General features: G+C 41.6%; 2 pseudogenes; both read left to right on the forward strand.

The window, feature by feature from the left end:
• The first annotated feature begins 4,189 nt into the window (after window positions 1–4,189).
• On the forward strand, window positions 4,190–5,148 carry LOC102274276 (olfactory receptor 7A17-like; annotated as a pseudogene).
• An 11,933-nt stretch (window positions 5,149–17,081) lies between these two features.
• Window positions 17,082–18,004, forward strand: LOC102275149 (olfactory receptor 7A17-like; annotated as a pseudogene).
• The last annotated feature ends 229 nt before the right edge of the window (window positions 18,005–18,233 follow it).

An 18,233-nucleotide genomic window follows, 5' to 3' on the forward strand; every position in this document is an offset into this window, starting at 1 on the left:
GAAAAGTCCCCCCCCACAATGGTGTTCTAGCAAAAGAACACAGTTTTCTCCCTTATTGAAGAAGAAATAGTAATTTACTGGATATATCAGGTGCTGTATTCTCATAGCATGGCAGTTATGTTATGGCTCTTGAGACTCAAAGGATCTAGTCAAGACAAATTCCTCAGGCTTAGATTTGGAAGAAATATTGAGGGTTGTAAAAACTTTCAATTTTAGAATTCTGGGAGATAGGAGAGTTAGTAGAGAAGTAACAAGTATTGAATACACCTGATGTTTAACCTGGACTCTTGGGAACAGCGAATCAGCAGGTGGAGGGGGCAGGAGGTTGGAGGGGGTGGTGGGGAAATCCATTGTTTCAAACAGGTTCACCTGAGGAAATGATGTAGTCAACATTCAAGCAATAATGGAAAATGTGATAAAGAGGTATAATGAACAGATACAGAAATATCTCCACTACTGCAAGATCTAAGCATGTTAAATCTTGAGCTGCAGCAGGGATGCTTTTTGCATTTGGACTCCTAAGTCTGGCTCAGGGACCAATGCATCACTCTTTCCTTCTTTCTTGTGAGGAGACAGAGCTTGGCCTCCACCATCAACCATCCAGGGAGGAACTTTGAACTTCCACACAGAGACCTTCCAATCTGCCTTTCCATCCAGGTGAGTCCAAGAGCCCCATAGACACTGGAGGAGAAAGCTGGAGAGAATGAAACCCAAGATGTACCTGAGGTCACCTGAGAACACAAACAGCTGACCCAGAGCCAAGAAAACTCCATGTTTGTTTTCTTGTTTGATTTATTAATTCATAATCAATTTATTAAATATTTTTAAATGACAGATATCTGTTGGATTCAGCAATTCAAGGATTGCTGTTGACAACTAAGTAATGGGAATGAAAATCTAGTTGGATGAGACTCAGGAAAAAATGGGGAGCCCAGTGGTATCATTAAAATTTGAACATTTCCAAGAAGTTTATTGCAGTTTAGGGGAGTAGGAAAATAAACTATTTGGTCAGGAGAGGTTTGCAGTGAAGTAATTGTTTTTTCTGAAATTTTTAAGATGAGGTGTATTTGAGCTTGTTCTGTATTCATTAGGAGGATCCAGATCAATAGAAGTATCTACTACCTGAAAACTACACTTCTTGAGACACATATATTACCGAATCTTCTTTCATACTGAGTATTCATTAGGGAATATGCTTTTAAAATACAAACAGACATATGATAAACCGTTTATCTTTGCAATTATTTCATTACCTGAAAAGCTAAATTTATTTGCAGTTTTTATTAGCCATTTGCTATCTCTGTTGCTAATTGTCTATGCATGTTTTGCTTTACCTACTGGTGTCTGGATGTTTTTATTCTTTTTTGTTCTGCTATATCATTTTCTTTACAATTTATTTCATCTCCAGCTCAGAAAGGAAAGGAATTGCACTACAGCATGTGGAAGACCAGGAGAATGAGGTGTATTTTTAATACTTTGTCAATTCTTCTTGCTGAAAACAGAGAAATATGTAGCTTTTTTCTCCCTATTTTCCCCTCCCTACACAAGTGTGTCAGCCACCATTTCTGTGGCACTATTTCACCCAAACTGCTCTTAGCTATAACTAGTTCAACTAATCTGGATTCCCTATTCCAGTCTCTATATTCATGGCGGGGCGGGAGGGGGAACGGTTTGCATTCTTCTAAACAAAGAATTACAATTTTTACAGAAGCTTCCTATTAATATTTGCCATTTAAATCTTATATGTGTGTAGTGTATAATGTGTTTGCTGTGTTATGTGAGAGTTTAAAAACTGTGAGTGATCAAAGTTATCAGTCGGTCACATTTTGTCCTCCCTCTCATTGCTTTTCACACACACAAAGTTCTTCAACATCCTTAGAAATAAGAAACCACCTTTTCTATAAATTGCCATCTTATTTCCCATTTTCACCTAGTACTACAATTGCCTTTTGTGACTAGATCAATTTTGTAAATAACATTTTCTGCCCTCTTGTGGAACATGTGTTTCTGCACTCAAATATTTCTTCTATCTTTTTCATAAGGATGGTTGAATCTATTTATGCTTTAAAAAAAAGAAAAGTGAAAGTCAGTTAGTGCGGGGAGCGAGCTCCGCCCCTGGCAAAGGTCTTGAGGAAGGAGGCTTGGCATATGCAAAGGCGGGATCAAGCCTCAGGAGTCTCCCTGGAAATTCTCGAGCATCTACCCCCAAAACCAGAGTCTGCCTACTTTCTGCTTTGTGCTTTCACCTACACCTCTGACTTTATGGGGGGCTGGCCCCCACTACCTCTCTCTGAAAAAAGAGTTAGCTTACAGCTCCAGTTAATAATTCCTGGGTGTGACAGTGTTTCAACCTACAAACTCCTTTGAAAATCCTCTAGCCTGCCTGAATAGGTTTTTCCGGCCACATGTGATTGTTCAGAGCCTCCCAACTGTGAGAGGCAGGAGATGTTCTAAACTGTCTAAACACAGATTCCTTTGAGTAGTTAAAAGATTGATTAGAAATTGTTTTGATGAAGGGATTTTCACTTGTTGGGCCAATGTTTGCTGCTAAGTTTCCATATCCCTTACCTGCTGTGTCCCTGGCAGTGTATTGATTAATATAATTGGTGTAAGTAGTAGCTTTAATGTTTGTATCCTGGGACCCTTGAGTTAATTCTTTTTCTTGTTATAGCCCACCACACCTTTGCTCTGTAGGAATGCAACTTTATCTAATGCTTTTTGGAGGCTGGCGCCTGACTTTAGAATAATCACCTTTAGAGAAAAATAAGTTTCTTAAAATGTTAACAGGCCTCCGGGCCAGAAGATGATGCAAATCACCTAAACTTTTGCATATGATAAGTTTGCAGGAAGAAAGCCTGGCTTACTGCATGACTCTACCCCTTCCCCCATTATCCTCTATGCATAACTTAAGGTATAAAAACTACTTTGGAAAATAAACTGCGGACCTTGTTCACCGAAACATGGTCTCCCCATGTCGTTCTTTCTCTCACCTTCTGGCTGAATTATTCAGCCTCTTTTCTCCACTGAATTTCCTCACTGAGCTATCCTTATTCTATTACTCTTTATATCCTTAATTAAAGTTTAATTAAGCAGTTGTTTCCTGATCCTCGCCGACGCCGTCCCCGCTTCGAATTCCCTGGATCCACCGGAGCTGGACCCCGGCAAGTTAGTCATTTTTGACTCTTTGCAGCCCCATGGACTATAGCCCACAAGGTTCCTCTGTTCATGGCATTTCCCGGGCAAGAATACTTGATCAGGTTGCCATATCCTATCCTACTCCAGGGGACCTTCTTGACTGAGGAACAAACCTGCATCTCCTGCATGGCAGGCAGATTATCACTGTGCTACCTGACAAGCCCATTAATAGTGAACAAAGCATGAAGTCCCTGTCCATTTAGAGCTAATATTTTAGTGGAGAAAGATTACAGTAAAATAAATTCATGTATGACCAAGTGTCCTCAGATATAAATTAAATGAAGGAAAAGGTAGGTTTTGTGGCATGTAGGACTTTATAGAGCATATTATGGGGAGGTCTTTGCATGTGGGAAGAGAATCTGAAACAGGAGTAGTGTGGACCCACTGGATTTGTCAAAAGGAGATCAAAACTGAAAGGCCAAGAATAACAAAGAAAGATGCCACATAAGAAAAGTAAGAAAAGCTCCAGTCTTAGTCACTCATAAAAATTGAGTCAGTGGTCTGATGTAGATACAATAATTAAGAAAGTGGAGGAAAAAAGTGCAGTCAGTGTGTGGTCCCTTGAGTCTGAACACACTGTTGCCTGTTCTCTCTGCAACTTGCCTCTTTCGTTGAACTCTTTATTCACATTCTTCTTCCATCAGCAGAAACTTATCTTCTTCAAAAACAATTCTTCCATTTAATTCAAGGGATTAAAAAAATTTCAGATTGTGTCCCAGAGCACAACATGCTTTTTACATGTGATCCAGCATATGTACACAGGCAAGCAAGAAATTCGCACACATGCACATTGCATGCACATTCGAACACACACGTACAGACATATCTGAACAAAAAGAACAACAACAACAAAAAAAAAAAACCTTGCTATGTATGATGCACACTGATATTTTCTTTTGTGTTTTATATATTCTATTTTATCTTATTCTTACAAACCACATAGTTGACAAACTGATCGTGTTACTTTTTGTCTCCTGGCAGTCACCTCTTCCACATGGAACCAGGGAATGCTACACAATTTCAAAATTTCTTCTTCTGGGAATTTCAAAGGAACCAGAATGGCAGCCTCTCTTATTTTGGACATTTCCTCTCCATGGATCTGATCACTGTATTTGGAAACCTGCTCATCGTCCTAGCTGTCAGCCCAGACTTCCACCTCCACACCCTCATGTACTTCTTCCCCTCCAACCTGTCTTTTGTAGACATCTGTGTCACTTCCACCACCACCCCAAAGATGCTGTAGAACATCCAGAACCAGAGCAAACTTATAGCCTATGAAGGCTGCATCACCCAGATGTATTTTTTCATGCTCTTTGCAGGGTTGGACATCTTTCTCCTGACAGTGATGGCCTATGACTGCTTCATGGCCATCTGTCACCCCCTGAACTACACAGTCATCATGAACCCTCAGCTCTGTGGATTGCTGGTCCTGGTGTCCTGGATGATGAGTGTACTGAATTCCTTGCTACTAAGCTTACTGATGTTGTGGCTGTCCTTCTGTAGAATCCTGGAGACCCCCCGTTTTTTCTGTGAACTCAATCAGGTGGTCCTACTTGTCTGTTCTGACGTGTATCTCAATGACATAGTGATGTATTTTGCAGCTGCCATTTTTGGATGGTGTTTCCCTCACTGGTATCCTGTACTCTTACTCTAAGATAGTTTCTGCCATACATGGAATCTCATCAGCTCAGGGGAAGTATAAGGCATTTTCCACCTGTGCATCTCACCTCTCAGTGGCCTCCTTATTTTATTGTACAGCCTTAGGAGCGTACCTTAGCTCTGCTGCTACAAACAGCTCACACTCAAGTACAATTGTACACTGTGGTTACATCCATACTGAATCCCTTCATCTACAGCCTGAGGAACAAAGACATAAACAGGGCTCTGAAAAGAAGCATTGGGATGGCTGCTATAAAAGGGGCAATTGTCCTTGGGCCCAAGAAGTGCCCATAACTGTAGGGTTCAAAGCCTTAGAGCCAAATTCTTTGATCAGATTGTTGAAGAGCAGGACTTGCTCCTTCTATTTATTTTCTAGAATTTCCATTTATATGAATTCAACTCTTCCAGACAGTTAAAGTGTGCTCATCCACCCTTTGGAGAAGGCAGTGGCACCCCACTCCAGTACTCTTGCCTGGAAAATCCCATGGACGGAAGAACCTGATAGGCTGCAGTCCATGAGGTCGCTAAGAGTCGGACACGACTGAGCGACTTCACTTTTACTTTTCATTTTCAGGCTTTGGAGAAGGAAATGGCAACCCACTCCAATGTTTTTGCTTGGAGAATCCCAGGGACAGAGGAGCCTGGTAGGAGGCCATCTATGGGATCGCACAGAGTCAGACACGACTGAAGTGACTTAGCAGCATCCACCCTTCCCTGGTGGCTCAGATGGCAAAGAATCTGCCTACAATGCAGGAGACCCAGGTTTGACCCCTGGGTCAAGAAGATCCCCTGGAAAAGGGAGTGGCAACCCACTTCAGTATTCTTGCCTGGAGAATCCCATGGACAGAGGAGCCTGGTGGGCTACAGTCCATGGGGTCACAAAGAGTTGGACATGATTGAGTGACTGAACAGAAGGGAAACAAGTTCACAAGTTCTAAATTCCATATATATGCGTTAGTATACTGTATTTATGTTTTTCCTTCTGGCTTACTTCACTCTGTATAATAGGCTGCAGTTTCATCCACCTCATTAGAACTGATTCAAATGTATTCTTTTTAATGGCTGAGTAATACTCCATTGTGTATATGTACCACAGCTTTCTTATCCATTCATCTGCTGATGGACATCTAGGTTGCTTCCATGTCTTGGCTATTATAAACAGTGCTGCGATGAACAAGTTCTCTTTATCCAGGGGTAAATCTAAAAGATTCTTCATTGTTGGGGTGGCGGGGTGGGGGCAGTGGGGTGTGTCACTGGATACAAGTCTAGTAGCTGTGTTACATAGCTGCTGGCAATATATATTTTGCCATAATTGTCTTTGAAGTGAATGCCTCAGAAATCAAAAGCTAAGTTTCTAGCACTCACATTACAAATATGTGTTTTATAATTGCTCTCCTGGTTTTATTCAGTTATTCACCTTGATGTCCAAATGCTTATCACAGTCACTGGCCAAAAAAAAAAAAAAATGTGTCTTCCAGTTGAAATCTACATGGAAAGACAAATTGGAATAAATTGGACTGGTATGATCAAGATGACCCATTAGGAGGAAAAATGTCAAGTCATACATTTGGTGACTGTACACAATGTTTCTTTTTCATGCTGTACATCTATTTATTAAAGCCTTATGCAGTGGAAGTGAGAAATAGATTTAAGGGACTAGATCTGATAGATGAACTATGGACATAGGTTCGTGACATTCTACAGGAGACAGGGACCAAGACCATCCCCATGGAAAAGAAATGCAAAAAAGCAAAATGGCTGTCTGGGGAGGACTAACAAATAACTGTGAAAAGAAGAGAAGTGAAAAGCAAAGGAGAAAATGATAGATATTCTCATTTGAATGCAGAATTCCAAAGAATAGCAAGGAGCGATAAGAAAGCCTTCCTCAGTGATCAATGCAAAGAAAGAGAGGAAAACAACAGAATGGGAAAGACTAGAGATCTCTTTAAGAAAACTAGAGATACCAAGGGAAAATTTCATGCAAAGATGGGCTGGATAAAGGACAGAAATGGTACGGGCCTAACAGAAGCAAAAGATATTAAGAAGAGGTGGCAAGAATACACAGAAGAACTGTACAAAAAAGATCTTCACGACCAAGATAATCACGATGGTGTGATCACTGACCTAGAGCCAGACATCCTAGAATGTGAAGTCAAGTGGGCCTTAGAAAGCATCACTACGAACAAAGCTAGTGCAGGTGATAGAATTCCAGTTGACCTATTTCAAATCCTGAAAGATGATGCTGTGAAAGTGCTGCACTCAATATGCCAGCAAATTTGGAAAACTCAGGAGTGGCCACAGGACTGGAAAAGGTCAGTTTTCATTCCAATCCCAAAGAAAGGTACTGCCAAAGAATACTCAAACTACCACACAACTGCACTCATCTCACATGCTAGTAAAGTAACGCTCAAAATTCTCCAAGCTAGGCTTCAGCAATACATGAACCGTGAACTTCCAGATGTTCAAGCTGGTTTTAGGAAAGGCAGAGGAACCAGAGATCAAATTGCCAACATCCGCTGGATCATCAAAAAAGCAGGAGAGTTCCAGAAAAACATCTATTTCTGCTTTGTTGATTATACCAAAGCTTTTGACTGTGTGGATCACAGTAAACTGTGTAAAATTCTGAAAGAGATGGGAATACCAGAGCACCTGATCTGCCTCTTGAGAAACCTATATGCAGGTCAGGAAGCAACAGTTAGAACTGAACATGGAACAACAGACTGCTTCCAAATAGGAAAAGGGGTACATGCCTGGTGGGCTGCAGTCCACGGGGTGGCGAAGAGTTGGACACGACTGAGCGACTTCACTTTCACTTTTCACTTTCATACACTGGAAAATGAAATGACAACCCACTCCAGTGTTCTTGCCTGGAGAATCCCAGGGATGGGGGAGCCTGGTGAGCTGCCGTTTCTGTGGTCACACAGAGTTGGACACGACTGAAGTGACTTAGCAGCAGCAACAAGACTGTATATTGTCACTATGCTTATTTAACTTATATGCAGAGTACATCATGAGAAATGCTGGGCTGGAAGAAGCACAAGCTGGAATCAAGATTGCCTGGAGAAATATCAATAACCTCAGATATGCAGATGACTCCACCCTTATGACTGAAAGTGAAGAGGAACAAAAAAACCTCTTGATGAAAGTGAAAGAAGAGAGTGAAAAAGGTGGCTTAAAGCTCAACATTCAGAAAACAAAGTTCATGGCATCTGGTCTCATCACTTCATGGCAAATAGATGGGGAAACAATGGAAACAGTGTCAGACTTTATTTTGGGGGCTCCAAAATGCCTGCAGATGGTGATTACAGCCATGAAATTTAAAGATGCTTATTCCTTGGAAGGAAAGCTATGACCAACCTAGATAGCATATTCAAAAGCAGAGACATTACTTTGCCAACAGAGGCCCACCAAGTCAAGGCTATGGTTTTTCCAGTGGATGTGAGAGTTGGACTGTGAAGAAAGCTGAGCACTGAAGAATTGATGTTTTGAACTGCGGTGTTAGAGAAGACTCTTGAGAGTCCCTTGGACTGCAAGGAGTTCCAACCAGTCCATTCTAAAGCAGACCACTCCTGGGTGTTCATTCGAAGGACTGATGCTAAGGCTGAAACTCTAATACTTTGGCCACCTCATCCAAAGAGTTGACTCATTGGAAAAGACCCTGATCCTGGGAGGGATTGGGGGCAGGAGGAGAAGGGGACGACAGAGGATGAGGTGGCTGGATGGCATCACCAACTCAACAGACATGAGTTTGGGTAGACTCCGGGAATTGGTGATGGACAGGGAGGCCTGGCGTGCTGCGATTCATGGGGTCTCAAAGAGTCAGACACAACTTAGCGACTGAACTGAACAGAACTGATAAGATGTCTCCCCACAAGTGACAGGTTTTATTAATTGAGGTGAAGGGTTTGTTACTGTCTTTTACATTTTGTCACATTATTTTTGTCCTGTTTGTGCTTGAAAACTTCTATTGCTACCTTCTAACATGATTCATTCAGTTGTTTTATGAAATATCTCCTCTTTCCTGATGTGTCACCAGTTCACAAAGATGATGAGTGAACAACATCAATTCATCCATTTCTCATGTCTTTCAAACTCAGGAGTCTCTTCCTTCCTCATGATCAGAGGATGATCCACAAGAGAGGCTGGCATCCTGCCCAGTCATATGATTCAGATTCACCAGTTTTTCTGTACTAACAGGAATGTCTGTCCACCTCTTCTAGTTTCCTAGAAAATAGTCAATTGTTATTATAGTTACCTGAAATAATCTTGGGTAATGGAATGACCATGGATGTTCTACACAAATATAAGAGCATATACCAAAAAAAAAAAAAAATTGTGTAGATTGTTACAATTGCTCTAGTTTCTGTTCATTTGGATTATTGTATCAGTTAGCTGTCGCTGCATAACAAGCCATTCTATGTCAATTTCAGTTCAGTTTATTTCAGTTGCTCAGTCGTGTTGGACTCTTTGTGACCCATGAACTGCAGCACGCCAGGCCTCCCTATCCATCACCAACTCCCAGAGTTCACTCAGACTCCCGTCCATCAAGTCAGTGATGCCATCCAGCCATCTCATCCTCTGTCGTCCCCTTCTCCTTCTGCCCCCAGTCCCTCCCAGCATCAGAGTCCTTTACAATGAGTCAGCTCTTCACATGAGGTGGCCAAAGTACTGGAGTTTCAGCTTCAGCATCATTCCTTCCAAAGAAATCCCAGGGCTGATCTCCTTCAGAATGGACTGGTTGGATCTCCTTGCAGTCCAAGGGACTCTCAAGAGTCTTCTCCAACACCACAGTTCAAAAGCATCAATTCTTCGGCACTCAGCCTTCTTCACAGTTCAACTCTCACATCCATACATGACCACAGGAAAAACCATAGCCTTGACTAGATGAACCTTTGTTGGCAAAGTAATGTCTCTGCTTTTGAACATGCTATCTAGGTTGGTCATAACTTTCCTTCCAAGGAGTAAGCGCCTTTTAATTTCATGGCTGCAGTCACCATCTTCAGTGATTTAGGAGCCCCCCAAAATAAAGTCTGACACGGTTTCCACTGTTTCCCCATCTATTTCCCATGAAGTGATGGGACCGGATGCCATGATCTTTGTTTTCTGAATGTTGAGCTTTAAGCCAACTTTTTCACTCTCCTCTTTCACTTTCATCAAGAGGCTTTTTAGTTTCTCTTCAATTTCTGCCATAAGGGTGGTGTCAGCTCCATATCTGAGGTTATTGAGATTTCTCCCGGCAATTTTGATTCCAGCTTGTGCTTTTTCCAGTCCAGCGTTTCTCATGATGTACTCTGCATATAAGTTAAATAAGCAGGGTGACAATATACAGCCTTGATGTACTCCTTTTCCTATTTGGAACCAGTCTGTTGTTCCATGTCCAGTTCTAACTCTTGCTTCCTGATCTGCATACATATTTCTCAAGAGGCAGGTCAGGTGGTCTGGTATTCCCATCTCTTTCAGAATTTTCCACAGTTTATTGTCATCAGCACAGTCAAAGGCTTTGGCATAGTCAATAGAGCAGAAATAGATGTTTTTCTGGAGCTCTCTTGCCTTTTCCATGATCCAGCGGATGTTGGCAATTTGATCTCTGGTTCCTCTGCCTTTCCTAAAACCAGCTTGAACATCTGGAAGTTCACGGTTCACGTATTGCTGAAGCCTAGCTTGGAGAATTTTGAGCATTACTTTACTATCATGTGAGATGAGTGCAATTGTGCAGTAGTCTGAGTATTCTTTGGCATTGCCTTTCTTTGGGATTGGAATGAAAACTGACCTTTTCCAGTCCTGTGGCCACTCCTGAGTTTTCCAAATTTGCTGGCATATTGAGTGCAGCACTTTCACAGCATCATCTTTCAGGATTTGAAATAGGTCAACTGGAATTCCATCACCTGCACTCGCTTTGTTCGTAGTGATGCTTTCAAAGGCCCACTTGACTTCACATTCCAGGATGTCTGGCTCTAGGTCAGTGATCACACCATCGTGATTATCTGGATCGTGAAGATCTTTTTTGTTACCATAATATCCTTACTACCAATGAAGTTTTATGCTGGGGAGTTGTATTGATTTCTTTGGTAGCTCATGAGTGTGTAGTCAGCTGTCAGTTTCTATACTGTATTTTTAAGGCTCATCCATGATGTTAGCAAGGCTGCAGTGCTTTTCTGTCTTGAATCAATTTATCTTCAGTTTACTATAGTTCTGTTAAGACTAGCCATATATTTACAGAAAAGAACGAGTTTACCATGCACATTACTTAAATTTAGTTTCAGTGTCCTTACATCTATAAATAGTACTTGGCTTTCTTCCCTGTTAGATGACATATCTCCCATCTTTGTTAAATGAGAACCAGCTATCTATGCCTACATCCTACCCTTAGCCATACACCATTGAATTCTTTAAATTTAATTAAATAATCAGAGTATAATTGCACACAAAAACTGCATACTTAGACTGTACAATTTGATAAATTAAAGGAGTTATACAAAAATTAAAGAGCATATTGCATGTTTCCACTTCTGTATAATTGGATAGTATAATTTAAAGCATATCTTTAAATGCTTTGTTACATAGTTATGAGAAATTTCAGTTCCTTGAGCCTCAGTTTGCATATTTCTGAAGGTATTGTGGGGATACTAAGCCAAACTTCACGTGGATGCTCTGAGAAATAAATGAAAGGTGTAGTTCATTTTTCATTTCAAAGAATACAAGGGTAAATGTTGTATCTGATTATCTGTGTGCTTGTATGCATTTTTCTTTCAAATAAACACAATTATACACACACATATACACACATGGACACAACTGTTAATTCCTCTGTGTTAAAAGGAAACCTGAGAGAAATAGAAATGAAAACAATGAACATTTTGGGAGTTCACTGGTGATCAGGTGGTTAAGAATCCGCCTTTCAATGCAGGGGACATGCTTTCAATCCCTAGTCAGGGAAGTAAGATCCCACATACCACGGGGCAACTAAACCCATGCACCACAACTAGAGCCCACATGCTGCAACTAGAGAAACTTACAAGCAACAACTACTGAGATTGCTTGCTCTCGAGTTCATGCACAGCAAATAAAGAAGTTTGCACACCACAACAAAGAGCCTGTACACTGTAGAGACCCACCCAAAAAAGGTTGAATATTTGAATTATCATGAAGCAGAAGAATGTAGAAATATAAACACAAAATTTTAAAGTACAATAGGTGATCTCAGCTTGCATAATGGGTGCGTTTTCTATCATAATATCACAAGGCACCCTGGTCAGGCAACATTTACAATTATGTAATGAGGAGTTCAAAATCACTGCAGATGGTGACTGCAGCCATGAAATTAAAAGACGCTTACTCTTTGGAAGGAAAGTTATGGCCAACCTAGACAGCATATTGAAAAGCAGAGACATTACTTTGCCAACAAAGGTCCGTCTAGTCAAGGCTATGGTTTTGCCAGTGGTCATGTATGGATGTGAGAGTTGGACTGTGAAGAAAGCTGAGCACTGAAGAATTGATGCTTTTGAACTGTGGTGTTGGATAAGACTCTTGAGAGTCCCTTGGACTCAGGATATCCAACCAGTCCATTCTGAAGGAGATCAGTCCTGGGATTTCTTTGGAAGGAATGATGCTGAAGCTGAAAAGCCAGTACTTTGGCCACCTCATGCAAAGAGTTGCCTCATTGAAAAATACTCTGATGCTGGGAGGGATTGGGGCAGGAGGAGAAGGGGACGACAGAGGATGAGATGGCTGGATGGCATCACTGACTCAATGGACGTGAGTCTGAGTGAACTCCGGGAGTTGGTGATGGACAGGGAGGCCTGACATGCTATGATTCATGGGATCGCAAAGAGTCGGACATGACTGACTGACTAAACTGAACTGAACTGAATGAGGAGTTCACAGTATCAGCTAATGAAGTAGAAGATCTTCAAATTGATTTAAATGATTTTTTTTTCCTACGTACGGTTTTCCACATAAAATGCCTTTATTCAAGGCCAGCTCATGAATACATTGAGAAGTTTAAAATAAATTCTTGTAAACAAATTTTATTAAATAAATGTCTATATTAGATTCATGTTGCTGTTGTACAATACTGCCAAATAAGTTTCTTAAAATAAGAAAATATATGCTTTTATAGTTCAGGTGTCAAAAGCTTTAAATGAGTCTTGTTGGGCTAATATCAAATGTTGGGGGTGGCAGTACAAGATGGCAGCATAGAAAAATCCTAAACTCAAACCCATGGACACCCCTAATCTACAGCTACGTGTGGATAAATTTCCTCAGAAAACTACCTGAATCTCTGTGCTGCTGTGCTGTGCTTAGTCACTCAGTTGTCCCCAACTCTTTGTGACCCCCATGGGCTGTAACCTACCAGGCTTCTCTGTCCATGCGGATGCTCCAGGCAAGTATACTGAAGTTGGTTGCATGCCCTCCTCCAGGGGATCATCTCACCTCAGGATCAAACTGAGGTCTCCTGCATTGGAGGCAGATTCTTTACCATCTGAGCCACCAGGGAAGCCCATGAATACTAGAGTGGGTAGCCTATCCCTTTCCTAAAGGATCTTCCTGACCGTGGAATCAAACTGGTGTCTCCTGCATTGCAGGCAGATTCTTTACCAGCTGAGCTATCAGGGAAGCCCCAGCTGAACATCTGCTCCACAACAAAGGATAATAGGACCACATCCACATGGCAGAAGAGGCAGAGAAGTAGTCTCTTCAAAAACCCCACCCCGAGCATAGTAACCCACAAATAGGCTGGATTTCACATTTACAGGGATCTTTTCCTGGTTACTCAGGCGGTTAAAAGTCTGCCTGCAGTGAGAGAGACCCAGGTTCAATCCCTGGACTGGGAAGATCCCCTGGAGAAAGAAATGGCAACCCACTCCAGTATTCTTGCCTGGGAAATCCCATGGACAGAGGAGCCTGGCAGACTACAGTCCATGGGGTCATGAAGAGTTGGACATGACTGAGCGACTTCAATTTTTCCTAAAAGATGATAGTTTAGTGCCATACATTTTATGTGTCAACCCTTGGAACCTGCACCAGAAAGACAAGTCACCAAATATGTGACAATAGGGCTTATTTCCAGAAGACCCCGAAGTCAGTGTGGAAGGGAAAACTTGGGATAAAGTGCTAGAAGTTTGGAACTCTAGAAGGCAGAAGAGTCATGGAGAAGGATTAGTATAAACAGGATTCACCTGACTTCTAACTTGGTCTCTTGGGAACAGAAAATCATTACGAGAAACTTCTCTCTAGACCAGTTCACTGGGAGAAATCACATGCTTAAGGATGGAGTAACAGGGGAAATGTCCCTAATGACCAAATCTAGGCATCCATAAATATCTCACATGCTGCAGTCCTTCCGCTTCTGCCACCTCAGAGTAGAGGAGACATGCTCATTGCTTTTGGAGTCCTGCATCTGCAAAGGGGCTTTAGTTCCTCTTGTGTCTTGTCTGAGAACACAGCTTCAGACTCCATCATAAACCATCCTTAAGGAATTCAGACTTCCACACAAGATCTTCCTTTCAAAGAACCTAACTAGGTGGGTCTAAGGACTCACAGATACTTCAGGTAAGATTCAGAGAGAACAGAAGATGAAAAATTTTACCCAAGGTCACAAGAGATTCTCAGGAGACTAGTTCAGAGCCAAGACTTGGACATGTTTGTTTGTTGGTTGGCTAATTTATTTATAAGTACTTCATTAGTGGATTTTCAGGTGGCACAGTGGTAAAGAATCTGCCTGCCAGACTTTAATTATATTTCACTTAATTTTTTTATACTGCCATATGTAACCTAGTTTTGTTTCCACCTCATTTTCAATTTTTTTTCCATATATGTGTACACATTTATGAAAACAAAAATGTGAACCAAGCAGAGGAGATTCTTGCTCATGTGGATATTATAATAGAGAAAACAGAACACAGTAAAATAAATGCATGAATAACATAACATCCTTGGGAATAATTCATCTGAAGAATGGAGACAGTTGCGGCAAATGCAGTATATTATGGAGTGTGAGCTGGGGAGAACTTTGCACGATGTATAAGGAGCAGAACCTGGACTAGTGTCAAAAAGGAAGCCTACTGGATATGTCCAAAGGGGGAAAAAAATTTACAGCCCAAGAGTAACAAAGAAGAATTACACAGAGAAAAATAAGAGAAAGGCCAACCTTATTCACTATTGGACCATATGAAAACTAGTGTGGTAAATAAATAGGAATAGGTACAGGATTAAAAATTAGATCAGGGACCTGACACTGATGACATGATGAAGCAAGTGGAGCAATAAAGGTCCAGTGGTCTGTGCTCCCTTGAATCCAAGGTACTTCAGCACCCAAACAGCTCCCTCTTCTCTCTGAAACCTGGCTCCTCTGTTGGGCTCTCTATTCATATTGATTTTCCCTCAGTAGCAGGAACTGCCCTTTTAAAAGTTTTCTTGCCTTTACTGCAGTGGATTCCAGACTTTTTGACTAAGTCCCAAAGTAAGATATGCCTTTCACATCATGATCCTGGGGTGATTGCAAAGAATCAGACGTGACTCCACAATTGCACATGCACACTAGCATGTCTGTATAGACAAACATAGACAAACACACATATCCACACACAGACAGGTACCTACCCACGCATATGACTGAGCAAAGATGGTCAGAAATTATTTTGTGTGTATCCTTACTAGTTATGATACACTCTGATACTTTTTGTGTGTTTCATTTATTACATTCTATTTAATTTTTGCAAACCATAGTTAAAACCCCCAATGGGACCTAATCTGAGAACATGAAAACATTCCTCTTGCTTCTTCTCCATGCCTATTCTAGTATTCCCCTGCACCTTTTCTGTCTCTCATTGTCTTTTATTAGCAGCAATTTTTGTGAGGCCATATTCTTTCAAGTCCATGCAATATATATTGAATTAGTTACAGTTCCCCACTAAATCTGCTCAGAATGGGGTAGGGAAAAGGTGGTGAATGTGTAAAATATTGCTTCATGTGTCAAGGTTCTCACAGTCTAGCAGGGGAAAAAGACATGGGATTAAATAAAAGTTACAGAGAGAAGAATAGCCCCACCACAGTGCTGTGTGTGTGTGTGTGTGTCTGCGTGTGTGTGTGTGAACTTGTGTACACCAAAATGTTCCCCTGAAAATACAGATGACAGAATGTCAACCAAATATTAAAACAAAAAGTGGATTGATTTTTGTGCTCAGGATTCCTTGGAGATAAAATTAATAAGGTGCAAAGAACAACTTGTGAATTACGGACTCCCTGTACCTTAGGGTCGGAGAAGGCAATGGCACCCCACTCCAGTACTCTTGCCTGGACAATCTCATGCATGGAGGAGCCTGGTAGGCTGCAGTCCATGGGGTCACTACGAGTTGGACGCGACTGAGAGACTTCACTTTCACTTTTCACTTTCATGCATTGGAGAAGGAAATGGCAACCCACTCCAGTACTCTTGCCTGGAGAATCCCAGGGACGGGGAAGCCTGGTGGGCTGCCGTCTATGGGGTCGCACAGAGTCGGACATGACTGAAGCGACTTAGCAGCAGCAGCAGCAGTACCTTAAGGTTGAGTAGCAGCAGGAAGGTCACTTCATTCCTTAGCATCCTCTGGCCCCCTCTCTCATCACTCTCCCTCTTGTATCTTCCCCTTGGGAAACTGGCTTCTTTGGAGCCTGAATATCTGAAACAGGTGTCTCCTTCAGGGCCTTTGCACCGCCATTCCTTCTACCAGGCAGGCCTCTCTTTCTTGAGATCTCTGTTCAAATGTTACCTACTTTGCCAGCCTACCTGAACACCCAGTAAAGAATAATACCCCAGCCTCTCTCCATTATGCCCCCTTTTCCTTCATTTTACCTGTCACCATTTAACATGTTATATGATTTTGTATTTGCTAACATTATTTCTCCATCATCCAATTATAGGAACTTTTGTCTCTCAGCACACTCTACCTCTTGCCTTGAAGCTGGTAAGTACTCAATTTATGAGTCCCAAAGGATTGACAAAAATCTCATTAAAAGTATGCAATACCTGAACTCTTGGGGAAATGTCTGCAAAAGAACAGGAATTTGTAATCAGAGATGGAACAGGAATGCCCTGAAGGGGAAGATTTCACACCAAAATTATAGGCATTGATTTCATGACTGCAAAATATAAATTGTATCATTTGACTATGCCAGTAATGCTCATTTTTGTGAAAAGTGGTCATATCATTTTGGGGGATTTAATTCCAGGTCATTCCCTCCACCACATGGAGCCAGAGAATGATACACATATTTCAGAATTTCTTCTTCTTGGACTATCAAATGAACCAGAACTTCAACCCCTCATATTTGGGCTTTTCCTCACCATGTACCTGATCACTGTGTTTGGAAACCTGCTCATCTTCCTGGCCGTCAGCTCAGACTCCCACCTCCACACCCCCATGTACTTCTTCCTCTCCAACCTGTCCTTTGTAGACATCTGCTTCATCTCTACCACCATCCCAAAGATGATGTGGAATATCCAGATGCAGAGCAAAGTTATCACCTATGAAGGCTGCATCAACCAGATATACTTTTTACTACTCTTTGCAGGGTTGGATGACTTCCTCCTGACTGTGATGGCCTATGACCGGTTTGTGGCCATCTGCCACCCCCTGCACTACACAGTCATCATGAACCCCCGGCTCTGTGGATGCTGGTTCTAGTGTCATGGATGATGAGTGCCCTGAATTCCTTGATACAAATCTTAATGATGTTGCGGCTGTCCTTCTGTAGAGTCCCGGAGATCCCCAACTTTTTCTGTGAACTCAATCAGGTAGTCCGAAGTGCCTGTTCTGGCACTTTTCTTAATGATGTGATGGTGTATGTTGCAGCTGGGCTGCTGAGTGGTGGTCCTTTCATTGGTATCCTTTACTCTTACTCTAAGATAGTTTCCTCCATACGAGGAATCTCATCAGCTCAGGGGAAGTACAGAGCATTTTCCACCTGTGCATCTCACCTCTCAGTTGTCTCCTTATTTTATTGTACAACCCTAGGAGTGTACCTTAACCCTGCTGATGCACACAACTCACACTCAAGTGCAATAGCTTCAGTGATGTACACTGTGGTCACCCCAATGCTGAACCCCTTCATCTACAGTCTTTCGAATAAAGACATAAAAGAGGCTCTGAAAAGATTCATTGAGCAATAAAAGGACAAACTCTTCTGGGGCTAATAAGTGGATCCAGAAATTGCCATTCTTCCATTAGACTGTGAATATATAATTTGTCTTTTCTATTGCTTCCTTAATTTTACATTTTTTGACTTCAACTTCTGTTTATATGTAAATAATTCAGTTTATTAAGCTTTCCCATTTATTTCATTTTCCTGCTTTCACATATTTTCTTCCAAACTTATATCAGAAATATGTGCAAATTCCC

The sequence above is a fragment of the Bos mutus genome, chromosome 7 (genome assembly GCF_027580195.1).
Source record: "Bos mutus isolate GX-2022 chromosome 7, NWIPB_WYAK_1.1, whole genome shotgun sequence".
Lineage (NCBI taxonomy): Eukaryota > Metazoa > Chordata > Mammalia > Artiodactyla > Bovidae > Bos > Bos mutus.